Source organism: Notamacropus eugenii, chromosome 4, assembly GCF_028372415.1.
Source record: "Notamacropus eugenii isolate mMacEug1 chromosome 4, mMacEug1.pri_v2, whole genome shotgun sequence".
Taxonomy (NCBI): domain Eukaryota; kingdom Metazoa; phylum Chordata; class Mammalia; order Diprotodontia; family Macropodidae; genus Notamacropus; species Notamacropus eugenii.
Genome location: NC_092875.1, coordinates 351,599,190 through 351,626,752, shown reverse-complemented (window position 1 = coordinate 351,626,752; position 27,563 = coordinate 351,599,190). Strand labels below are relative to the sequence as shown.

The following is a 27,563-nucleotide window of genomic DNA, read 5'->3' as shown; positions in this document are numbered from 1 at the left end:
CCTTCCTTCTCAGTGTTTTGCTTCCAGAAAGCCATGCTGCTTCCCTCAATCTCCTCTTCTTTCTATCAACCCCCTCCCTTTTCTTTCCCTTTTCCTCTACTTCTTCCCTTGCTTCTGCCTTCCCTTCTATCTACTCCCACACATGCACACACACACACACACACACACAAACACACACATTTTATTTCCCCTTTCTCCTCCTACTTCCCTGTAGGGTAAGGTAGATTTCTATAACAAACTGAATGTGTATGTTATTCCCTGCTTGAGTCAAATCTAATGAGAATTGAGATTCAAAAATGTTCCCCTGACTCCTTTTTATTCCCTCTACTGTAATAGGTGTTTGCATCTCTTCTTTAGATATTATTTACCCCATTCTGCCTCCCCCTTTCCTCTTCTCCTAGTAAAATCCCTTTTTTTCCATCCCTTAATATTTTTTATCCTCACATCAAAGCCAACTTGTACCCACACCCTCTGTCTATGTATACCCCTTCTAAGTGCCTTAATAAATATACAACTCTCAAGAGTTACAAGTATCACCTTCCTATGTAGGGATGTAAACAGTTTAACTTTATTGAATAACATGTTTTCTTTTCCTTTCCTTTGAGGGTTCTCTTGAGTCTTGTATTTGAGGATTTGTTCATCTCTTGTTTTTTTGTTGAGTGTCCACCTTTTCACTTGAAAGATTAATCTCTGTTTGACTGGGTAGTTGATTCTTGGTTGCAATCCAACCTCCTTTGCCTTTTAGAGTATTGTATTCCAAATCCTTCAATCCTTTAATGTAGAAGCTGCTCAGTCCTGAGGAATCCTGTCATTCCAGAATATTTAAATTGTTTCTTTCTCACTGTTTGCCATATTTTTCTCCTTGACTTGATAATTCTGAAATTTGGCTACAATATTATTTGGAGTTTCCATTTTAATATCTCAAGAGATGATCAGTGGATTATTTCAATGACTATTTTGCCCTCTGTTTCTAGTATATCATGGCAGTTTCCCTCGATAATTTCTTGAAAGTGCTGTGCAGGCTTTGTTTTTTTTTTTTTTAATCATGGCTTTCAGGTAGTCCAGTAATTCTTAAATTATCTCTCTGGAATCTAATTTCCAGGTCAGTTGTTTTTCCAATGAGGTTTTTTTATATTTTCTTCAGTTTTTTCACTCTACATTTTGTTTGACTGATTCTCGATGTCTCTTAGTCTTACTAAGGTTCCACTTCCTCGATTCTAACTTTTTAGAAGTTGCTTTGCTCGATTATCTTTCACACTTCCTTTTCCATTTGGCCAATTGTACTTCTTAGGGAGTTGTTTTCTTTTTCCTGGCTGTTAACTCTTTTTTTCATAATTGTCTTGCATCACTCTCATTTTTTTCCCAGTTTTTCTTCTACCTCTCGTAGAAGATTTTAAAAGCTCCTTTTTGAACTCTTCCATGAGTTCTTTCTGGCTTGAGGCCAATATATGTTTTCTTTGGGGTTTTTCTCTATAGGTATTTTGACTTCCTCTTCTGAGTTTGTGTCTTTATCTCTCTGTCACCATGATATCTTTCTGTGGTCAGATCCATATTTCATTAATTTTTTTCTCATCTTTTTTTTTACCTTTTTCTTTTTTTTAAAAATTTGAGCTCTGCTACTGGGGTGGAAGTGGCACTGTCACAGACTTCTTGTACCAGGTGCTGTTGGCCCTGGTTGTTTCCCTGGTGTGGCATTGGTGTTGCTCTAAGGCCCTCATATCTCGTGCTGCACTTTGGGAGTGGAGTGGGGTTGGCTAGTTCTACTCCAGATCATAAGGGTCTGAAAGCTTATCTGGTGCTGAACTGTGGTCCTGGTGCTGGTGTCTGGTGTGTGCTGAGGCTGGTGGGGTATTTCTGCATTTCCCCAGAGCTACACTAAAGCACATGGAGAAGTGGCCACTGGAAGCTGCCTGTTTGGTCAGGGCTATGCTTAGGTACCCATAGGGTTGGCTTTATCTGTTTTCCTAGGCTATACTAAAGCACATTTAGGTCTAGCCACTGAAGGTTGTCTGTTTGCCCAAAACTAAACTGAAGCATGTGGAAGTTCTTGGAACTTGGGTTTGCTCATTTCCCTAGCTATGCTGAGGCATGTGGGGTATCCTCTTGTTGGTGTTTGCCTACTCCAGTGTAGTGGTGCTCAGGATCTCTCTCTGGTTTGTTGAAGTGGGGCTTCCTGCTGACTTACTGGAACACTTCCTGTCCTATACTGCATTCTCCTTTTACCTGAGACAGACTTTTCTTGCCAGTCTTCCATGTTCCATGTTTCTTGACCTCAAAGATTGTTTCCTCTCATCTTTTTGATGGATTTGTTTTGGGGCCTATTTTATGGTTGTTTAGAGGTGGATATGGGACAGTTCCAGCTATTTAGTGCTTCCTCCACCATCTTGGCTCCCTGAAATTGTTCCTATCAGGTGCTATTATTAACCTCCACTTATGGGGATTCATTGTTATTGAGAGAGTAACGCAGCAAAAAGTAGCATATAAGAGGAAAGAATGAAAAATTAGAAGTTTCCTCTTCCTTTTTCCTCGTGAATCTTCAGACACAGTGAATTTTGTACTATAATCTCACTAGTGCTTCTGAACCAAAGGATTCAGAGCATCCCACCTTCTCTTTTCCCCCTACTGTATATTATATACAAAAGTTTACTAAATTTAGTATCAAAAGGCCTGGGGCATAATCCACTTTTGCTACTTACCTTTATCAAATATGGTAACATCTATTAGTCAGTTTCTTCATCAGGATATTGAAGAACATGGCTTCTTTTTCTTTAAATGCTGTAATAGAATTTCATAGGCTTACGAGTAGTTCAAGGAGGAAACACACTCTACCAAGCAAGGTAAGCATGGATTCTGCCACTGTGATAGGATCATACATAGGGAACTGGAGAAGATCTCAGAGGCAGTGAAGTATCACAGTGGATAGTGCACTGGGCCTAGAATCAAAAAGACCTTAATTCAAATCTGACCTCAGATGCTTGTTACATGTGTGACCTTGAGCAAGTCACTTAATCTCTATTTGCATCAGTTTGCTCATCTGTAAAATGAGAATAATAGCACCGAACACCCAGGGTTGTTGTGAGGCTCACATGATATATTTGAAAAGCATTCATCATAATAGGTACATATAGTAACTAGGACTACTGCTGCATGGGAGGTACTATATAAATGCTGCTAAATTACTACTATGCTATTGCTACTACTACTATCATTATTATTATCATTACTACTACTAACATTATTATTGTGATTATTTTATAGCTGAGAAAACAGGAAAGTTGCACAGGTAGCACTATTTTTGTTATCCTGGGCAAGACATTTCAAATAACAGTTCATCCCAGATCCCTCTAATTTCAAAATAAACTTTCTTCTGTGTTTATTTTTTTAATCCTATGATCACATAGAAAATTTTAAGTGATTCCAACATATTCATATAGGTTACCAGGATGCCTCCTATACTGCAGTCCAGTGTTCCTTCCACTGTACTACAACCACCTACGTTGGAGGACATCACTCACTGGAATTTCAATGAGGCTTTGTACTGCTGGAACATTGAGGTCTTTAATTAAGCAGAATCCATTTCTTAAACTGTCATTGGGATAAATCACTGAGATTAAATACCTTTGTTCTTAAGATGAAAAGAACCACTGTAATTGTCTTGTCTATAAACTCCTGAAGTACCATGTCCCTAAACCTTTTCCTCCGAGATTGCAGAATGATCTAACAAGTCAAATTTGTGAGAAAAGATTTGGAGGAGGGAATAGAATGCACATAATAATAAGATGTGATTCTTTTATTAAACCATTACACACTTACATTATCTTTTGAAATTCAGGGCCTATTATAAAAGTATTAGTAGAAGTGGACAAAAGGATTTTAAAAATTTCTTTTCTCCCCACTAAGTCTGAAGTTTCTACTTTTAATTTCTTACTTTTATGTTAAAGCTTAATGTAAGTAAGTCTAAATAATTCAATTTATAGCTTTGTTTAGTCTTGAAAATATGTAGCTTTTCTCCTTGAAAAGTTATACAAAATATTATCTATTAAAAAGTAAATACAAACTGGCTTGAAAATTGATTAAGAAAAGAGATTTCCTCAAAGTGAATTTGTTGTTCAGTTTTTTCAGTCATGTCTGACTCTTTGTGAACCCATTTGGGGTTTTCTTGCAAAGATACTGGAGTGGTTTTCCATTTCTTTCTCCAGTTGAGAAAGTGATGAGGAAAGATGAGGAAAGTGAGGCGAACAGAATTAAGTGATTTGCCCAGTGTCCCATAGTTAGTGTCTGAGGATATATTTGAACTCAGGTCTTCCTGATTCTAGACCTGGTATTCTATCTACTGCATCATCACCTAGCTGTCCTCTATGTGAATACATTTCTTTGTAGTCTGGTGAGCAAATGTTTTCCATTTAAATTGTGGTATAATTCCTTTGAAATGGATGTACACTCTAAACAGTTGAGCTCAAAGTCTAGGTATTTTGGATTTTAGCCTCTCTGCAAACACTACTCTCTTCACCCCACTTTTACCAATGTTTAAGGAGCTATTGTCCAATTTCAGAGTTTTGCAAGATAACAAGCTTGTGATAAACTATTTCATGACAATATTTTAATAGTTGATAATAGATCAATGAGTTCTCTATAAGGAATATGTAGAGAATAAGGGAATTTATGAAGATTACTGAATTTTAACTTATCATCAGACAGCACAGGAATTGATTTCTATTTGTAGTTTTAGTTAGAGTAGGTAAGTGGCATTTTAGGAGATAAAAAGTCTTGCATTGACATACCATACCATACCAATGCATTAAGAATTTAAATTACTTAGATGGGGAAAGATTTTGTTGATTGACATTCAAGTTTTGAAATTGCCACCTAAGAGAGTATTTCTATTTACTTTATCTAGCAATAAGCTCTGACTTAGCTTTCATTTTTTTTCAAACAAGCACATTTCCATCTCTTTTTATTTTATTTTGAAATACCAATCATATTTCATCTCTACAGTTTGCCTTTTGGCTTCCTGTCTGATTACTTGAACACGTAAGTACTAGACTTGACAACATGTGGCTAAGGGTCTTAACCTGACATTTATTAGCTGGGAGACCATGTGCACATCATCTCACCTCTCTGAACCTCTGTTTCCTTTTCTGTGAAATGGTGTGGATAGTCATACAACAATATCCAAAGATCCAGCTAGTGCTTAGGTAACATATAAAATACTGTGCAGACTTCAAAGCACCCTGAAATGACAGAATCTGTATTAAGACTATATTTATTTCCCTAGTGAGCCATATTACAGATTTACATTATCAATATTTAAGAGTTCTTTAAAGAAGAGTACTGAGAGTCTCATGCCATGCCTTTTAAATTCTATAGGGTTTAATAACTAGTTTGGGCTATATAGTTTTGGAAAAACTCAAATGTTCAAATCTGCTTTGCTTTGTATCATTTAATATTAAGTACATTTTCTTTGGGAGAAACTGAAATGTTTGTGATAAAACTCTTCAAGCTCCTAAAATAATTACTGTTACTTTGTCTATTGTGATGAATCATCTGTCCAAACAAATCCCAAGTTTCTGTTGTGAGAAATGTATGAAGGAACTCTTCCTGTTGGTCTGTTTCATACCAAATCTCTGAAGGTATCACCCATTTATCTTACAATGATCTATTATTTTTCTAACAGCATCTTACTACAAATGTTAAGGACATGATATCATCAGCTCACATGGTTAAACTGAGTGGATCAAGAAAATCCTTGAGGGAATACTTTAGATTTTACCAGGTTATTGGACTAAAACACTGAAGTAGTTCAAAGGTAAATGTTGTGAGGTAGTGTGTCCATTTACATATGTATATCATATATTAGCATTTGTGATTTCATAAACATAATGACAAGACAGTTATGAGACATCAAAACTTTTACCATCATGGGTCTCCATAACTCAGCTCCCTGTCAATCTTTTGGCCTGTTTTTCTTCAATTCAGTATATCTGTATTCCATATGCAAATTCTCTAGTGAGTGATTTTCCTGTTTTGTAAGCTAGAGTGAACCTGTAACATGTGGGATTGAGTTAGAAATGACAAGCAGACAAGCACAAGGCACATTATCTTGACAAACTCACCCTCCGAAAATTACTCTGGGCCTGAATTATTAAAATAACAAGGAATATTTCACTCAGCTGTGCAGAAATGTCCTAATTGTCCACTTTAGCCAAATCCTTTCAGTCTCCACGATTGGTCAATTTGCAGTGGTGGCTTGCAAATTCCTGAACTCCCATTAGAGAAAAGCACAACAGCAGCCCAGTATACCCTCATTTATTTTAATAACCTGCCAAGCATACATGAAAATGTTAAAGTTGGAAGGCTATAACATGACAGGAACCTGACTTGTCAGAGTCACATTATAATCTAGTTAAACTACTTTCTTTCTGCCTTTCATGTCTTTTCAGGTAAGTGGGGAACTAATTGTCAAATTACTAATTTTGTTGGCATTAATATCAATACCAAGACAAGAGAAGCATGAGCTGTTAAGTCAGAAGTTTTTCTTCCAACGGCTCCTTGGCTAATATGTGTGTGTGTGTGTGTGTGCGTGCGTGTGTGTATGTGTGTGTGTGTGTGTGTGTGTGTGTGTGTGTGTGTGTGTGTGTGTGTATTCTGTAAAGAAGCAGAATTAAATCCATATAACCTTTTAGAAGTGTCATTTGCAAACAGTGCTATATGATAGATACTTTGTCTTTATTGTATCATCCTGCTAGATCAAGCACAAACTATCTTTTGGTTAGACCTCAGGGATTAAATTTCATCTAATTTTTTGTAATTAAATTAAATTTAATTACAGTAAGTTAATATTGAGGATCTACCATGAATTGGGAGTGGCATACATGAAATTTTCTTGGGGTACCCTTAATGCTTTGGGAGCTAATAATTCGTATAACACAGACAATACATACTTGATAATATATGGACATGATAGCAAAACATGCAAACATGAAAGAAAACTTTTCAAGTGTTTTAGTGTTTTGTCTTTTGATGGTTTTCATTTTGTATTCTGCATGTATAGATGCAGAGATCTGGCGAATGAGAGAGTGAAATTACTGGTAGAGAATAATTATAGGGTGGAGAAAAAGGTTTATGTTCTATTCAATAGCTTTAGCCTCTTTCAACATTTTGCCTCTTAGAATGAGAATAGAATGAATACTTTTCAATTGCTCTAGGGCAGCATTTTTTCATTTCTTTTAAATGCATTACCTCTTAAAAGAGGGCAAAAAGGGGATATGATATGATTGACATTCAGATTCATATTCTAATCAGTTTTCACTGCATCAAATAAAAGATTTTTAATAATGTAAATTTCATCCCAATGCCCAAAATGACTGAATTGTTATAAATATTATACATACGAACATACATATGTATGTATATGCATACATTCATGGAATAGAACGACTGAAAAGGTTTTGTTAGTCATGATATATACATTATCACTAGAAAAGTTATCCACCTGCTTTTATGAGATCTTAGACTCTGGGCCTTAGAGGCTTTGTACAGATCACATAAAGCAAATATCTGATTAATTATTCTTGTACAAAGAGAAGTGCCATTATTAGGTAACGAAGTGATGATATTCTAATTGGAATAAAACGTAGGAAGACAGGGATTTGTACTTTAAAAAGAAGAGCTTGATGCGCTAATCTACATTCAGAAGTTTTTTATCAAAGCTTTATGAAACTTATACAATTTTAGTACGGTATAGTATACTTTAGTGTATAGTAAAGAATAGATACAATAAAAGGAAATCAAGGTTCTGTTAGATTATTAGCTTATTGAGAGCATGTTTCATTTATCTTTGTATCTTCCCAGTCACTAGAAGTTGTTGTGCCTAATAGATCAAATATTTCTTGGCATTTTTTGTTAAAAGGGTACTGAAAGAGAGAAAAGTGTTCTCCAAACCAGGATTCAACAGGGTAAATATAAGATGGCCACAAAGACAACTTACCCATAGTGTAGTTCTGAAATAATGAATTGAGCCTTAGAACAAAAGATTCAAACAAAAAGGGAGAAACACACTGAGTAAGGTCAATGAAGCACCACAGAAGCAGGTGGGGTGGAATAGGAAAGGCTATGACTAACAGTTTGTCATTCCAAGATTCTGGTCAAGAAAGAATCCCTTGCTTTTTGAGGCTTCTGCAATAGTGTACATTTGCTTCTATCCATCTGAGTCATTAAAAATATGGGTCTTAAGTCAGATTTAAAAGAGGTTTATTGGCTTTAGTTCAGTCGTTTTAAAATATACTCTCCCTTGATGATCTCCCAGTGAAACCAGTCCACATATTAACCATGTTTACAAGTGATTGGTGTATGATTAATTTCACAACCACAGTCCCCACCTCTCTAATTAAAACAGGAAAGTTCATCGACTCAACTGTTCTCTAGGACTAAGAATATCCATTATAATTACACAGTTTAGTTGGGATTTTAGTTTACTTTTCATTTATTTTCTTATAGTCAGTATTATAGAGTTTTTTTGTTGTTGTTGTGGGAAATTTTTCTTCTTACTTCATTCTGCATCAGTTTAAATGTTTCTTCTCATATTTCTCTGAATTCCTCATATTCACCATTTCCTACAATACTACAATATTGTTTAAAGTCATATAGCATTTTTTTTCAGTCATCCTCCAACTGAAGACACATTCGTTTCTAGTTCTTTGCCACCAAAATGGTGCTAGAACCTTTCTTCCTGTCTTTGACTTTCTTAGAGTGTATGTTGAGTATGTTGATTCTCTCAAAGGGTATGTGCTTTTTATTTTTTTTCCTACAATTTCAAATTATTTTCCAGAATAGTTAGACTAATTTACTATTTTACAATATTATAGTCTGTCTGTCCTCTTGTCATACCACTAACCCCTCGTCATTGACTTTTTCAATCTTTTGACATATTTGAGATTTACTGGGAATGAGGTAAAACCTTAGAATTGTTTGAACTTGAATTTCTTTTGTTAGGAATTTGAAGAATTTTCTTATGTTTGTTAGTGATTTCCATTGCCTTCGTGAATTATTTGTCTATATCTTATACCACTGACTGTTGGGTCTTAAATGTCTGTGTTAATTCCCTATTTTACTTGAATTTCAGGCTTATATCAGAAATATTTTGTGGAAAGATTTTTCCTCTTTCTCAATTTCCCTTTTTATCCTAGTTCCACTGCTTTTTAATTTCATAATTTAAAAATGTAAAAAATTTAACTATTTTACCATTTTTTCATTTCATTTATTCCTTGTTTGTTTAAAAAACTATTACCTTACTCTTGTAAAACTATCCCCTTGTGAAAGATACCTCCCTTTTATTTTCCTACAATTTCTTTCTTTGACCTTATGTATATTGTTCTCATCCATTTGAAATTTATATGGTATAATGTAGAAAATGCTGGTCTGAACCAATTTTTTTTGTTTCTTCTTCCTTCTTGCCTTCCTTCCTCTTTTCTTCCTTCCTTCCTTCCTTCCTTCCTTCCTTCCTTCCTTCCTTCCTTCCTTCCTTCCTTCCTTCCTTCCTTCCTTTATTCCTTTCTGCCAAAATGTTTTCTAGTTTTTCTAGAAGCTCCTGTTCCATAGGAAACATTTCTCATATAATTTATGTTCTTGCTTTTACCAAACATTGGGTTATTGATGTAAATTGCTCTTACTTATCTATTCTATTAGAGTGATCTACTTTTCTATTAAAAAACAAATTATCACTATTTTTGTTTACTATATTAAAATATAGTTTGATATCTAGGAATATTATCAATCTTTTCTCCCTCCCTATTGGTTCTTTTTCTCCTACAGATGAATTTTTATAGAATTGCTTTTAGCACTACAAATAAAATGCCATTGATATAAAATTGAATTTATACATTAATTCGATATGGCATATTTATTATGTTGATGTAATCCAACTATGAACAAAGGTCTCCAAATTATTTGTTCTCTTTTTTCTTTAAAAAACATTGAGGGATTTTATTTGTATGTTATAATATCTTCATAGATTGATTCCTAGTTCTTTTTTGTATTTTTTGGTTTTTAAATCAACAGAATTTAGCTAAAATTTCCCCCATTAAAAAAACATATAGAAAGTTGAAGTACGTTTGGATTTATTTTGTTTGTATCCTACTACTTTTTGGCATTCTTGATTATCTAAATTAATTTCTTTCTGATTCTGTGGGGTTTTCTAAGTGACCATCATGTTGTCTGAATAAAGGAATAATTGTATTTCCTCTTTGCTGGTGTACATTCCTCATTTCCATTATCTTGCTTTTATTGCTAACATTCCAGAGAAATGTTAAGATAGTAGATGTTACACCTGCTATGACTATTCAGAAACAACAATAGATATTTTAGAAAGAAGGGAATCTACCAAAAATCCATAAAAAGAAAATGTATAAATATTGAAATAACAATTATTCTGACACAACGAAAAAAATCTGTTATGTATTAAATGAAGTATAAAATTCAAAAGAAAAGTATATTGAACCAACTGTATTATTAGAAACAAACAGAAAAATCTTAGAAATAATAAAATGAGTAAAAGCAAAATGAAATAATAATAGAAATAAATCAAACTTGGTGGAAGAAACCAAAATAAATAGAAAAGAAATAATCTTCAGGCAAAAGAGTTAAAATTGAATGGTATGGGTATATCCATAGAAAATATAAATAAAAATTGACAGATTATGAAAAAAGTAGAATTATTTTGCTAGAGCCCAGAAACAACAGCAGAAATAAAAAATTAAGATAAAAATAAGACATCTGAAAGATAATACAAAGAGGAATGTAAGATTCACAAACTTCCTCAAAACTGAAGAGAATAATCTTGTAAATGTATTTCAGCAAATATAAGAAATTCTCAGAAATACTAAAATCCATCCATTAGAAATCACAGAAAGTAACAGAGATCTACAAAATAGTAACAAAAAATGTTGTATAAATATTTCATATGAAATTGAAAATGTGTCTTTCTTTAAAAAGAGGCTAGAATATGAAATATGAAAGATGAGAATTACCCGTTACAATCCCATAGTTAGCAAGAAACAGAGACAGAAAAAGGAAGAATCTTCATCATAGGAATGAAGAATACAAAAAGTGTGGATTATATGAGTTGAACCAAGATGAAAAACATGGATTCTGAAAAGTAGAGAAGATATTTCAAAGAATAAATATTATAGTATTTTCTTATGATTTTAAATTTATTTGAAGTCTCTTTTTATTAATGGTCACTACATTAAGAATTTTAGGCTGATTTAAAAATGTAGTAGCTCTTTATCCTGCATGAGGGCATTAGTGAGTGGAGGTTTGAAAAGAAGAGGATTCTAAATGATCAGAGATCAGTGCTTTAAGTGTAACATTTTATTAAACAACTAATAGTTTAAAAAAATTAATGTTCTCATTCTGTATTTAACAAACATCAATTAACATGAGAACTTCTGAACTGAAAGAATACAAAAAGAAGATGCCTTATTACAAATTGTTTTTTTCATGTATATATGTTAAGCATGTTAATTTTAAATCTATCTTGCCTAACTGTGCCTTCTTTAATCCTCCATTTGCTTTTAAGTTAATTATGTTTAAAAGTTTCAGTGACTCTATATTATATCTCATTTTCCTTATCCCAATGTCCCGCAAACTATATGTGTGTATATGTAAAATAATGGTAAAATGTGTGTGTATATACACACACACAACATATATAAAAGGGTATATATACACTCACAAACATATATAACAGAATATACATTGATTTTTGTGTATGTATATGTACATATATATATATATATACACACAACAGTGTATATATATCCATATTTCTATATGTAGACATATATCCATACATAGGTATGCACACATACATATATACATACATACATACATACATACATACATATATTATCCAAGTATCCATAGGCATATACACACATTGTTGTGAAAAGCATAGCAAACATGCACACACCCATATATTAGCCATAACACTCTAATATGCTAATTCTCATTTAGAATCTCTTGACTATCATCTCTTTAACAGAAGGTGAGCAACAGGCTTCATCATTGGTCTTCTGGAATCCTGATTACACCTTGCATTGAGTACAGTTTTTAAGTTATTCTCCTGATTCTGTTCAATTAGGTCTCCTTATGGTAATCAGAACTCCTGCCATTTCTAATAGCACAATAATATTCTATGACAGTCAAATATAATTTGCTCAAGCATCCCCAATTCATTGGACAATTTTCCAATTGTTATAACAAAAAGTGCTACTAGGATTATTATTAATTTTTTTTGTACATTAGTCTTTTCCTTTTGTCTTCAATCTTGTTGGAATATGTCAAGTAGTAATATTTCTGGGTCAAAATGTAGGAACAATTTAGTGAGGTTTTGGCTATAGTTCCACATTACTACCCAGAATAGCTGGAACATTTAATAGTTCTACCATAGGTGCATGTTATCTATGTGTGTATGTCATCTGACATTCCGTTCAACAAATGTCATTTTCTTTTTTTGTCAACGTTGCCAATATGATGGGCATGAGGAGGAATTTTTTTTTCTCTTATTGTTAGTGATTTAGAACATTTTATCCTATGGTTGCATATAGCTTTCATTTAATTTCCTTTAAAATCACCTGTTCGTATCCTTTGAATATTAATTGAGGAATACCCTTTTTTTTCTTGAATTAGTTAGTTTTCTGTACTATATCTTGTATTTCAGATTTGGAATATTTTATATCTTATTTTCTTTATACTAAGTATTACGTTTTGGTATGTGATCCATCAGTTCCTTAAGATTTGATGATTCAGTCACTAAATTTTATTCCTTTCTGCAAAGGCTTGAGAGAATTGAAAATTGGTATCCCACTTTACTCCATAATTTATTGATTATTGAGAATTGTATCTAATCACTGGAATTAGTACTTAGGAATTAGTTTCATTTTAAAAGCCATTTTGACTTCTTAACATAAAAATTCTATAAAACAGTTTGATTTCTTCATTAGAGATTAATCTCCCCATTTCTCTGGACATTCTGGACTCAGTCTATGAACCAAGAAATTTCATGACACTTTGAAGAATGAAGTTAAAGTTTAACATACATATTTACTAACTGATTGATAGAATATTATTTCTTTGGTCTAGTTTATTAAATAGTTATGCTCAAAGCCTTTGGGAAACTAAATAGTGAGCAGTTATTCCTGCCTGGGTTACAGTCAAAAAGTTTCAGGGTAAGGGAAGATGTGCCCTTTATCTGCCCTCTTAAGGTACACTGGTCAGATTAAGTTAGAAATATAAAAGAAATTGATCTGGCTCTTTGGGTGATTTCATGAAATAAAGGAACAGGGAGCTGCGAGTCCAGCCATGAGTTTTTTTGAACATGAGCTAACTAATGACAGAGGATCCTTGGGAAAAATGAGATTTAAATGTTGCCATTAGTAATTATAAATCAAGAAGTTATTTGATTGAAGTTTAAAATATAATGTGGGGGTGGAACTAAGATGGCAGAGTAGAAGGACAGACCTGTAGAAGCTCTCCCCCACAGTCCATAAAATAACTGTAAAAAATGACTCTAAACAAATTCTAGAGCAGCAGAAGACACAAAACAACAGAGTGAAAGAGATTTCCAGCCCAAGACAGCCTGGAAGTCCAACAAGAAAGGTGTATTGCACTGGGTGCGCAGCAGAGCACAGCCCAGCCTTGGCAGCGTGGCAGCTAAACAGGACTGGAACAGGCTTCAGGATGGAATCCCAGATAACAGCTGCACTTCCCAGATATCCCAACCCACAAACACCAAAGACAGTTTCAAAGACCATTAAGAAAGTTCTTTCACCTGGGTGAGAAGGGAACATGACCTGGCCTTGCCAGCCGCAGTGTCCATTTTTGGAACCCACAGACTAAAGACCCTGGGGAAATCAAGTGGCTGATATGGATCTCAGCCCTGAGTGGTGGCCCTGGGGTGAGGAGGAGCACTGGCCAAGTGGAACTGGTGGAAGCTCCGGAGAGGAAATTCTACTCACAGATCCTGGGTAGAAAAGTTGGTGGTTGCTGCCAGACCATAGAGGAGTAAACTCCTGTCCTTTGATTGTTCTACCTTGGAGGAACTAGAACTTACAGGTCCCCAGAGTATACCCTCCTCTTGACAAAGGACTCAAAAGTCAAGTAACTGACAGGGAAAATGCCCAAAAAAGGGAAAAAATAAGACTATAGAAGGCTACTTTCTTGGTGAAAAGGTATTTTCTTCCACTTTTTTGGATGAGGAAGAATAATGCATACCAGCAGAGGAAGACAAGACTTCTGCATCCAAAACCTCCAAAAAATGTGCAATGGTCTGAGGCCATGGAAGAGCTCAAGAAGGATTTTGAAAATCAAGTAAGAGAGATGGAAGAAAAATTGGGAAGAGAAATGAGAGTGATGCAAGATAATCATGAAAAGCTAGTCAACAGTTTGCTAAAGGAGACCCAAAAAATGCTGAGGAAAATAACACCTTTAAAAATAGACTAACTCAAATGGCAAAAGGGGTCCAAAAAGCCAATGAAGACAAGAATGCTTTTAAAAGCAGAATTAGCCAAAGGTAAAGGGAAGTTCAAAAACTCACTGAAGAAAATAGTTCTTAAAAAATTAGAATGGAGCAGATGGCAGCTAATGGCTTTATGAGAAACCAAGAAATTACAAAACAAAACCAAAAGGGTAGTTGGAGGGATTACTTACACACACACACACACACACACACACACACACACACGTATGTGTATGTGTGTGTGTGTGTGTGTGTGTGTGTGTGTATAGACACATATAGACAGAGGGCCCAGGGTAAATTGAATAGGAAGGGATGATATCTAAAAAAATAAAATTAAGGGGTGAGAAAGAAATTGATTGGGAGGAGAAAGGGAGAAATGGAAGAGGGTAAATTGTCTCATAAAAGAAGCAAGAAAAAGCTTTCTCAAAGGAGGGAAAAGCAGGGAGGTAAGAGGGGAAAAGTGAGGCTTACTCTCATCACATTTGGCTTAAGGAAGGAATAACAAGCATACTCAATTTGGTATGAATATCTATCTTACACTACAGGAAAGTAGGGAGAAGGGGTTAAGTGGGGTGTGGAGGATGATAAAAGGGAGGGCAAATGGGGGAAGAAAGTGATTAGAAGTAAACATTTTTGGGGAAGGATCAAGATCAAAAGAGAGAATAGCATAAATGAGGGGGAGGATAGGATGGAGGGAAATACAGTTAGTCTTATACAGCATGACTCTTAAGGAAGTCTTTTGCAAAGCTACACATATATAGCCTATATTGAATTGTTTGCCTTCTCAGTGGGGATGGGTGGAGAGGGAAGAAGGGAGAACAGTTGGAACTCAAAGTGTGAGGAACAAATGTTGAGAATTGCTTTTGCATGCAACTGGGAAATAAGAAGTACAGGTAATAGGATATAGAAATCTATCTTGCTCTACAAGAAAAGAGAGAAGACGGGGATAAAGGAAGGAAGGAGTGTGATAGAAGGGAGGGCAGATTGGGGGAAGGGGTAATCAAAATGCATGGTGTTTTGGGGTGGGGGAAAGGAAGAAATGGGGAGAAAATTTGGAACTCAATATTTTGTGGAAATGAATGTTGAAAACTAAAATAAATAAACATAAAAAATAAAATATTATCTGACTTCCTTTACAGTGAGATGAAATATTTGCACCTAAGTCTAAATTGTTGGGAGAAACACATAATTGTGAGGTGTTCATCACAATGCCTAGCTTCTGCAAAGGATAAACATGGTAATATTTGGATCTTATGGGAATAAAATCAGACAAAATTCTCTGGCAAGTCAGAAAAAATGCATTGAAAATTAACAAATTTGCTGAAACATTTGAAAAATTCCAACTGTGACTGAAATATTAAAATACTACAGGAGGCATAACTCTGAAGCTCTTTAAATATACTTCATAAAACAAGAAGCCTGACATGTATTAAGCATTATTTAAACTATTATTAAATGTGATTAAATATTTAATGGGTTATACTTTGCTTTAAATTAGAAAATAACAATAGTGAAGTTCTTGGGATAAAAAAACAGCCGAATCCTCTTAAGAGATCCTTGTCTGTGAGGTTTCTTGGGACTTTCATAGTCTGGGTCTTAAGATCTTACTAACCCTCTTGACAACGTATTGTGAAACTCTATAGTGCTGCAGTTTGAGAAACGTGGACCTCTCCCAGCCAAAGTGGAAAAATTTACAAGTTAACTTAAAATAGTGAGTTTCATTTAACATCATTTGGAAAATTATGAAATTTTATCTGTTAATAATTAGTATGTAGTACAGTTACATTTTTGATACTAATTAAGACATGAGAAAAATAACAATAATGTAGCCATAAGCTGTAATTAGTTAAATCTTACTCTTTGAGGAAAAGTTTTTTGGGACTTTAAAATACAGACATTCTAAGTTTTGATTTCAGATATAGGAATCTGACCTCTCATAAGGCTACTAGTCCATCATTCAAGGGAAGCATCATGTAGTTCTGCAGCCTTAGGACCATTTATATGTAGAAGTCTGTCTCTGAGAAAGTTGAGGGAATGATCTTGCAAATGTAGAGGCAAAAGTCTTTTGACTTATTTTCCCCATCTTGGTAAACAAAACATTTTCCCACTGATGGGTATCTGAGCCTAGTGGTAATATCCTATGGCACATTATGAACCTTTCTATGTGATTGCCTATTGATTATGACTCTTACCTGATATCAAATAGGACCAAGGAACAGTACTGATATTGCTCTGCCTCTCCATTTTTCCTCATATATCAAATTCCTTTTAGAAGGGCAAGTGTATAACAATGCCTCATATTTTTCACAGAAATAAATGTATGAAATAAACTCTATTGGTGATTTTTGATTGAATAATATATACTAGTATAATATTACTATAGTGAGGAATCATTTTAAGTTGCCATTAGAATTATAAATAATAGAGACCAAGAGTACTTACTATTGATTGGGTATTTACTTTATAGGTTATCAATACTACAACATCTTTTCGTTACACTAATATGATCATAATATCCTCACAAGTGGGGAATGAATTAGAATCAGATTTAGATAAAGATAGAAATGAATGAAGATGAATATAATTTCTTTTTGAATTTTGGTGGGCCTCAAGCAGCCCACTGGCCATATATTGTGCAGGCCTGATCTAGGGATAGCAAAAGAGTTGGGCAGGAGGACAGATGTGGAGATCAGGAGATCCAGGAAATTGCAACAGCCAGATCTCCTGATATTGACTTGTCCACCAAGGAGCAACATCTGTTTGGACTGAAGTACAGATCCACCAGTTTGCTCCAGGTCCCTCATGTTATTTTTATTGATTAGTGATGCAGATATACTATGAAGTATCTCTAGCAATTTTCCTTTTACTTGTTTCTCCCAATTTTGTGTTTATAGTGTCGGGTCCGATGCTCAGCAGAGGCCTCCATTTCATCAAAGTCATGCACGTAAATCATTCTATAACAGGCTTTTGCTTTCTGCAGAGCTGGTCAGCTCACAGGCAAAGCTGTCACTCCTCTCTTTACTTTTCTCTCTTTTCCTAGTAGGGAAACTCCTCCCTTTGGCTACTCCTGCATTTGGGGCATAACTTTTGACTCAGACACTTCCTTGGCCTCTGTGGAGAATTTTCCTTCAAACGTGAATAGAAGTAATAAATTGTCAGTGCATGATTCAGGAATCCAGTTAGCTTTCCCTACACAATTGGTAACCCTTGTTTTATACCTAGTATGGAGGAACTCCACTGAAAATATTCTTTCTCACTCCATGTGGTATATTGTAATATACCCTCAATAGCTCAGATCTTATCCTTCCTAGAATTTTGCCCAGTCATCTCAATCTGTGCTGCAGTCAAGCTTATTTCACCAGTCATAGTTCTCAACAGTATAGAGATTAAAGGGAATGGAAATTTAAAAAAATAAAATTCCAAAGATGAGTGACTACTACTGAAAGTTATTTTCTTTCAGAGGAATTATGTATGGAAAGGACAAAATTGGAGAAATCCTTGTACTATGATGTAGAAGGACTGACCCTACTGCTCTGATTCATTGTTAGTCTCTAGATTTAGTCACCTACTGTCAAGACACCCAGTAGGCTCCTGGTCCTACTATCCTATTTCACAAAATCAAAAGATGATTAAGTTCATCTCAGTGCGATATCTGAAATCCAATTCACCCACATGACAGGACATCTTTGGTCCTCTTCAAACACAAAGCACAAAGAACAAGGCAAAAAATAAAAATTAACCCCAGAACCTCTGCCCCATTGTCTCTCATTTTCATTGTCTTGCCACTGACCTATGCTATCATTCAATAGCTTCTTTGTCCCTAGGATAGGTATATTCTGTCATCTTCCTTCTGAGCTAGAAATACTTAATTTTTATTTATTAAATGCTTACTGTGCACCAGGCACTGCACTAAGCATTGAGATTCAAAGAAAGACCGAAAAAAAAATCCTGTTTGAAAGGAACTTAGTCTAATAAAGGAGACAACATGAAAACAACTGTGTACAAACAAGATGTATGTAGGATAATTAGAGGTAGTCTTGAAGGGAAGTCATTAAGATTAAGAAGGACTGAGAAAAGTTTCTTGAAGGAGATGGAACATCTGACAATATTTGAAGTCCTCAGAGCTGGCAGGCAGAGATGAGGAATAGAGCCTTACAGGCATGGAGGATAGCCAGTGAAAATTCTCAGTATTCAGCAAATTAAGTGTATTGTTCAAGGAGCAACAAGAAGCGCAGTGTCACTGGCTATCAGAATGCATGGAAGGGGTGAGGTATAACAAGACTGAAAAAGTAGGGAGTGGCCAGGTTATGAAAAACTGTGAAAGCCTAACAGAAGATTTCATATTTGATTTTGGGGGTAACATAAAGCCCCTTAAGCATATTGAATAAGGGAGTAATAAGTTCATTCCTTTGTTTTTGGAAGCTCATTGTGATATCTGAGTTGAAGATGTATTGGAGTGAGGAGAGAGTTGAGATAGGGAGACCAACCAGCATTCTTTTCAAAGAGTTATTAATTTCTCTATATTCTCTGATCCAGCAATACCACTGCTAAGTCTATTTCCAAAGATGATTAGGTAAAAAGGAAAAGAACCTATTTATTATAAAATATTTTTCACAGTTGTCTTTGTGATTGGAAAGAACTGGAAATCTTAGGGATGCTCATCAGTTGGGGAATGACTAAACACATTCGTACATCATTCATATATCAATATGTCTGTGACAGAATTCTAGTGTGGCATAAGAAATTATGAGCTTAGAAAAACATGGATAGACTTGCATGAAATGAGGAAAAGCAAAATGAGTTGAACCAAAAGAATGTTGTATACAGTAATAGCAATATTGTTTTAAGAACAACTTTGAATGAATAAGTCATTTTGACTGATAATACCCAAATTAACTACAAAGGAAATATGAGGGAAGATGCTATCTACATCCACAGAAAGAACTGATAAATAGAAGTATGTATATAATCATTTTTACATATATATTCATATCTGCATCTAATGATAGACATCTTTAGTGTGGGGAAGAGAGGGGAAAATAGGGAAAAAAGAAAAATAAAGAAATTTATATAACTTTATTAAATATTTAAAGCAATAGCAAGTTGTGCATTATAGATTGCAGTTTCATGTGTAATCATATGTTTCTACTAAGTTATAGAAATGATTGTTTATTTCATAAATTAAAGATAAAATAAATGAAATTTTAAAAAATACTGAGGAAATGAGGATGACACCTAACTTGTAAATCTAAATGACTGGGAGGTTCATGGTATCCTTAACTCTCTTAATGAAATTAATGAAAAATGAAAAAAAAAGGGTTTAGGGGAAAGGATAATGAATTCAGTTGGATTCTCTATCCCTTGTCCATTCTGTGTCCCAGCCTATTTCTGGCAATACTTATTTCTCTAGCCAACCCATAGTTAACACTAATATGTCAGATTTCCAAAGTCAAGATGGATAAAATTACCCAAATATATGAGACATAGGTTCAACTTGTTCTCCTCTTAAGCACAGTGAAGTTTTGCTTATTTTTTTTTTTTACTTTTCTTGTTCTTTTTTTCTTAGGGGAGTAGGATGGGGAGTGGGGCTTCTTCTATGGGCTATGGGTCTATGATCAATTTATTCTTGGCTCCTTATGAAGACAAAAGTGATCTGGGGAAGTCTCTAGGTCACTGATGGGGGAGTATAGGAAATCCAAAATTCTCCACATCTTTGGAAGCTACAAATGTCCTCCCCAGGCAAAAGGGGGTGTGGGAGAGGGAACAGATAGAAGAGACGTTGGCATAAAACTTTGCCTATTATCTCCTTTCCTCAACCCAAGTTTTTCTGTGTCATTTTAACCAGTGTGCTGTTTCAAATTTCTAGAGTAGCTTCTTAAATGTGACCAAGTTTCCTCAGCCTGTCCATATAATCTTCTTCTCCAACTTCACTCCAGCTCCAAATACTTAATCTAAAGTAGTACTGGTGGTTCTCATGTTCAGCAAAGGCTAACAATTTCATCAATTTTTAATCAATTTATCTGTGGTATTTACTTCTTTTGTCAATCTGATGACATCTATGGACCCCTTATCAGAGTAATGTTTTTGAATAATTTAAGCATATGCTAAATTTCAATAAGTAGCTAATGCAAAGAAAAAAAATAATTTCTCTTGCTCCTCTCTACCACCCCCCCCCCCAAAAAAAAATCTACCTAATCCCAGGTTTATGACACTTGGTCTGTTTATGGTTAATTGAGACTTATCCTCACCTTGTTAAAGTATCTGGTCATGTTATTACTTATTTTAAGTTTGGTGGAATGGCTTGATTATTTATATCATTCAGTCGTGCTTATACTACATAGAATATAAGACTGTAGGCTATAACAAAATGTCTTACTTTGGACATAATGATCAAGAAACAGGACTCTAGTTGAACTATTATGTCTGAGTGCGTTTTGCTTTAACAGCTCTGTGCTAAGTGCCATGAGGCATACAAACTGGTTTAAGACATAGTGCCTTCCTTGCATGCAGTAAGAACTTAGCAAGTATATATTAATCTGATTTGACATGTTCATGCCTGCGAATTATATGTATCTCATTATCTTTATTTTCGTATAACAAATTTCTTCAGAATCCTTCTGGTACCATAGATGGATAGCTCTGCACAAATAGTGGAGGCAAAATTGGTGTTGAATAAATGGTTGTAGGGCTAAAGAATGAGATGATAAGAAGGAGAAGTTACATGGCAGACAAGGAATTTGCCTTGAGTTCCTCAGAGCATGGACAAAGCAAACTATATTTTGCAAATTTGGTCAATTACAGTTTTTCTCTTTTGGAGCGAGGAAAGTCAAGGGAAAGGGGAGAGAGTGATAATTTCAGATATTGATGTGTGTGTGTGTGTTTTCATGGCATGTGAAATGAGATGGTCACTTCCAACCCTCTTTCTCACAATCTCTAAAAACACAATTATTCTAAGGACTAGATCCTCGCAGGTCTGGGAAAATGTAAAAAGACCATTTACTCAACTGGGGAAATGAGATAGTATTTTTTGAAGAAAAATAAAGAGTTTAGTTTTGGAGATATTTAGTGTGTATAAAATATCCAAGTTCCATTGGTAATTGTCAATAATAGACAAGAATTTAGTTAAGAGAATAAAGAGATGGCTGAGTACATTTATGATTAATCAGCGCAAGCTGTAGCAGCAATCCAAGTGCTGGACGAGGTTCAATATTTGGATTGTCCCTGGAAATATCTCATTTTGTTCACTTCATTTTTCTTTTAGGAAAATCTTCTGTTTGACTTTTAAAGAACTTCCTAAGCTAGCTCCAATATGTCTTTGCAGGTTTAGCACGTATTATTCTCTTTCACAAGCTCTGTAGTCCCACCAAACAAGCCTTTTTGATGTTCTTTTCATTTAGGGGTGTATTGATAAATGTTTAACAACCAGCTCTCCCCTTAAAAATTCAACACACTTAAGTTTAATATTTATTATTTTATATTAAATATTAACTACATAATATTAATAATCATTAAGTTTATTAAGCTGCTCTCCATCACTTTCTTGTCTGCATAACCAATAAAACAATAAATTAATCCCTGATTTGTAGAATTTAACATTTTCTGAGGTATGAATGTTCACACTGAAAATTTAACAATTGGCTCTCACCAATTTAAACTGGCTTCAGTTCACCCTTGTTTGTATCTAATATTCTGTCTTCAGTTTTTGTGCCTTTGCATGAGATAAACCTGGGCTGAGATTGTATTCCTTCTTACAATCCCTAGGTTTCTTTAAAACTGATCTCAACAACTACTTTGGCATGAGATTTTTCTTATCCTCCTCTCCCCAGGTATAAATATTTTCCTTCCTCTAAATTAACTTGTATTTATTCTAAATACACTTCATTTAGTTAAACATTTTTCTTCCATCCTCTCAAGAAATGGAAGTTTCTTCAGGGCATGGATTGTTTCTTTTTCATTTGTTTTCTGTTGATTTTTGTATCGCCAGTGTCTAGCACAATTCTTGGAACATAGTATAGGTTTAATAAATGCTTTTTTACTAATTGATTAATAGTCTTCTCCACAGAAGAGGTGATTACAAAGAGAGACAGTAATCTCAGTCAAAACTTAAGAAGCTTGCTTTAGCTCCTCAGGCCTCTTAGTCAGTAGCTGTGAAGTTTTATTCTCTTCAACTAGGATATACCGAGATGACCCAGGTGGAGATGTGGATTGACCTCTGACCTGTTCATAGAACTTTTCTGTTAACAGCTTCTCTTCTTCTGAACTCTCCTCTGAACTGAACTCAACTGTCCTCTCTCCTTTGAGTCTCTCATTTCCACTGTCACTCAATTTTTGGTCAGAAAGAATTGTTGGCTTTTAAGATTTTTTATATCTTTTGACTGAGGTAAATCACCCTAAAGCTCTGTTTTCTCAAACAAAAAAAGATCCTGGAAAACACTGTGGCAAGTAAACTACTTGAAACTCCCTCCACCACTTGCTCTATTTTATTTAAACAATCAATAGCTACAGGGGCTTGTGTGTGGAGCGGGGTGGGGATGGAGCTTAAGAATTTGGAAAGGTGAATTTGGAAAGGTTGTGAACCTTTCACTTTAGCCAGTACCTTATATCACAACATAATCCTCTCTGACCTTTCGACAAATAGGTACAATTTTCCTTTCTAAGAGACAACTCCCTACGACCCTCTATGCTATATTCAAAATGCAGCCCTCTGTGGCTTCTTCTATGAAGGGAAATTAATGTTGTATTGACAACTCCTTTTTCCCAACGAATCTCTAGAGTTCACTTTCAACACAGGGATGGCTACAGCCCTTCAGCTTTATGGTACTACTCTAAGGAATTAGATTCCTCCTAGAAGAAAAATGAGCCAGAGAATGTTTCCCAAAGACCCCCTTCCCTATGAACCTGCACTGCCTAAATAACCCAGGATAATCGAGGAGCTCAAAGTCCAATTTTATTTTTTTTTACTCCAGCAGATCATGGTGTTGCTCTTGTAGTGCTGGTGCCACTTCCCAAGAACCTGGTGCTTCCAAGGAACTCCCTTTCTCTCTCTAGAAGGTGGGACCCTAAAACTTAATAGGAATTCACAATGTCTAGCAAATCTACTATTTTCCTATCTAGTAGGCTAGGATTCAGCCACTCCTACCACTTAGTCATACCACTGAATGGCTCACTGCCTCAAAGACAGAGGTTGACACAGATGCCAGAATCTCAAGAAATCCCATATGGAAGGCAAATGAAACTGAGCCTCTTAATGATGTTGTAAATGGGCACCCCTTAAGTCCTACATGGGTAGATACCCTTTAAATATCAATCAGAAGGTCACTATCCTGCAAACTCATCAAGTTGATCAAGAAATTCCACTGATCAACATCCCACATGGTCATAGAGCTCCTAAGTGAAGGGATTGGGTAGATGAGTTATCTGAGGAGAGAGTGTTTAGAGAGCTATCCTAAAGATTAGGACTTATTTTAAAGTCTTAGTTTTAGAGCAATTTTACAGTTATGAGTGGGGAGGAAAAGATGAGCCAGCAAAATAGACAAAAGCAGTGATGGGAGAGGTAGGAGGAAAACTAAGAGAAATATGCTCATAGAAGTAAAGAGAATTTTAAAAACGTGTTTTTTAATCAGTATTAGGTGATGCAGAGGTTATCTATTCAAACTGATTATATCTCTCTTCTAAAAAGTCCCCATAAATGATTATTCTCCTTGTACTGGAAGACCTCTAGACAGGGACACTCATTACCTCCTGAGTTCTTTCCACTTTTGGACAGCTCTATAATGTGCCAATTGGGTCAATTTTAAAACCTGGTATTTTACAGTTTTCCAGAAGCTCAGCAATCACATCTGCAGGTACTGGTGAAGTTCCTTGCAGCAGCACGCTCAAATGTTGCCACTTTGTTTCTATTTTGCCTATCTTTTGCAGATGAAACCGAAACCCAAAAGTCTTGGATCATCCAGTGCAATCCTCAGTGCTGTTGAATAGGAACTCTCTGGGGTTTTGCCTGGTTGGCAGGGCACATTAATTCCTGTGGCACATCTCTAATGTTGCTAATAAGAATAGGTATGAATTTCACTTCAGAGGCTCTTTGCCACTACTCCTGCTCACCTGCAGTCTCCCCAAAAATTTGCCCCAGGGTTAGCTAGCTCCCTGTTATTTTCTAATCTTCGAAGAGTACCTGAAATTAACTCTTAAGTTCAGTAAATCTTGATGATTACTCCTTCACAGATTTTCACACTTGGTTCAGCCCTGAATAAACACCCATTTCTCTTTCTCAAATCTTGAAGAATCTTTCACAAGCATATTGTTGGGGTTAGTCATATTTACCCAAGGCTAGCCAAGTCCCCCAAATACCAGGAAAGATTTAGAAGATTGGTATGAAAGGGTTGGTTTGAGAGAGAGTGAATATTTCTCTAATATTTAAGGGAAAGTTCAAAGGCTAGATGTGGATATGGGATATTGAGGATAGATGAGAATGAGGGGGGAAATAGATTTTTATTGAGGATAGATGAGAATGAGGGGGGAAATGGATTTTCCTGATATATTGGAAGCCCTGATACTGCAGTTGTGAGGCATCATATTGTGATTTCATTTTAATGGCAGTGTATGTAGGGATATGATCTTAGTCACTGTGGTTTGAAGAGAGGAGAATGACCTCTTGCTCCTGGAGTGGAAGGCCAGAGGGGAGGTGGAAGGGCTTTTAGGTTGTTCTTTTAAGGAACACATCTACTGCATGCTGCAGTAATGGAAAATTATCAATAATTTGAAGAAAATCTGATGCTAAATGGTGTATGCACTCATCCTAACATGCATATATTAACTCTCCAGGCTTCTTAGGTGATGGGTAAAATATTGCTTTCTGCAGACTTTTGACATGAATTCTCTCTCAGTGACTACAGAAACAGGGTCTATTATGTCTTCTCCAAAGTCATGATTTTCATGTGGATAAATGTTTTTTTTCTCTGTTTATAGGTTCTGTTCAATAAAACTTTTCATGATTTCATTTATTAGCTACTCACCAAATAGAAGACTCTGCTCTACAAGAAGAAAAAGGGGAAAAATCATTCCCACATTCAGAAAACCTATGTCCATTGAGGAACTTAGTAAATATATGAATTAATTGAAGAAAGTTCAATATTTTCTAGAGTACTGAAGTCTTCTTTCTTAGCTAACATTGTAGAAACCAAAGTTAATTGAATATTAAGTCATATTTATTTCCTCTTACTTTACTAGATCCTATGGCAATTTCCTTTTAAAATGTCAATTTCCTCCTAAACTTCTTACACAAGCTATTTCCTCCTAAGAAGTCTTTTATTCCACTGTGTCCTCCTATACATTACCAGCACCAGTCATATATTCTTTTGAGGTACCAACATTCTAGTTTATAGCACTTATGTAAAGGTTGATGATTGCCTTTTACCTCTGAGAACTGCATGCTATTGTATTCCTCTTCACATGGAAATAACTTAGTGGGTTATTACTTAATGGTCTACTTCCATTTTTATTAGTAATACTCTTTAAGTGTTCATGTTCTATGGCAAGATATGCCACTATGAAATATGGCTGGTTTTGGTCTCTGATAGATCATTTTGGTCCCCAAAAGCAATGTCTCTAAGGCCCATGTAGTTGTACATTCTACATTGACATAAGGCATCAAGTTCTTTAGTGGAATGGGCAAGGGTATGATGATCCTTCTTGATTTTTTTATTCTGTCTTCTGGAATGCTTTTCCTGATCCAGTTTTCTCATTCTCTACTTTGAACTTTCTGGGGTTTTGAGACAAGTTGCTACTATCTGTCTTGTGTGTTTTAGGACTGTCATTTGAGATCTTTGGGCCATTCTCTTGGCATCAGTAATTATGCATACATATTTTCATGAATTTTGAGATAATGTTCCTGTCACAGTCATAACTAGGGCAGTGTGACCAGCGCTTTTCCCCTGGGTAACAACATATAAAAGATGGAAGTGAGGTAAGGGTGTCACATTCCCTCCCCATGTTACAAGGACCTACTTTCCTAACAATTCCAGTACTCTCAATAGTCTACTGGCCTATGCCTTTGTGTAACTGCACCTGCTCCTTCACCTGGATATGGGTTGCCTTCCCCAAGATCTTGATATGATGATGATTGCTTTCTTCCAGGGCCTATATATAGCATCCCTATTCTCCTTACTGCCTGCTATATCCTGTCTACCCACATTCCATGAGATTAAAAGGTTCAGTTATACCACAAAAATACAGGCTAGACTCGTAGTGGGGTAGATGACCCTCTCTTGCTGCACAAGGTGCGTCTGATGAAGATTGATTAAATTATCCCCAGGCATAAAAATTCCTAGTTACTTCTCTAATTCCTTTGTACCAAGTTATAAATTCTGAGGTCTACCTTAGATGACCTCCTAAATTATGAATTAAAGGACTTAAAATGAAATAATGGACCTGTTTGTATACTGTTTTATCTAGGATTTCATTTTTATTCTGACTGAATTGGCCATTATGCCAATTTTACCCTCACCAGGTTCATTTCAGGCAAAAGGTACATAAAAGAACCCACCAAGAAAAAATATTTTCAATTCCACGTGCTTTTTTGTCCACTGCAATCTGTATTCATTCCTATAAATGAACACCCTCTGGAATTCTTTTAATCCCTACTCTGCAGAACAGAGAAAAAGTGATGGTGGTATAGGTTCCTTTACCACAGAACTCAAGGAAGTTTACACCTCATGAAATCTGGTCAAAGTAGACCTTTAGTTCATAGCTTTGGAGTCTGTAGTCCCTTACAACAGAGTCTTTTTGGCAATTACGAGTGCTGATAGGTTTACCAAAGAAGAGTGGAAGAGTTAACTGCTTAGTACCAGAATTCTGGGTAGTCTGCTAAACAGAACCTGGAGAAAGACTCTCAAGTTGTGCTTCAGAAAATGTGCAACTTCTGGCAATTAGACAGAGACCAGCACCAGTACTGGGCTCCTGGCCTATTTCTTCATATTCTGCTAGGTGGTATACCTTCTTATGCTAAGGTGTTGTTTTCCTTAAGGTTTTAGTTAGTTGGGAAGACACAAAG

General features: G+C 35.4%; 2 long non-coding RNA genes across 4 annotated transcripts; one reads left to right on the top strand and one right to left on the bottom strand.

Annotated features, from left to right (window-relative positions):
- Positions 1-94: 94 nt before the first annotated feature.
- Positions 95-22,766, bottom strand: LOC140501579 (uncharacterized). Of its 3 annotated transcripts, none has more exons than XR_011966248.1 (3): positions 22,161-22,766; positions 5,115-6,042; positions 95-2,775 (listed from the first exon to the last, which is right to left on the bottom strand). It is a non-coding gene; the product is annotated as an uncharacterized lncRNA (long non-coding RNA). The 3 variants fall into 3 exon arrangements; XR_011966249.1 differs by lacking the exon at positions 22,161-22,766 and having other exon boundaries at positions 5,115-5,231; positions 5,915-10,465; XR_011966250.1 differs by lacking the exon at positions 22,161-22,766 and having other exon boundaries at positions 95-1,535; positions 2,697-2,775; positions 5,115-10,464.
- A 38-nt stretch (positions 22,767-22,804) lies between these two features.
- Positions 22,805-25,643, top strand: LOC140501580 (uncharacterized). The gene is made up of 2 exons (XR_011966251.1): positions 22,805-22,895; positions 23,482-25,643. It is a non-coding gene; the product is annotated as an uncharacterized lncRNA (long non-coding RNA).
- The last annotated feature ends 1,920 nt before the right edge of the window (positions 25,644-27,563 follow it).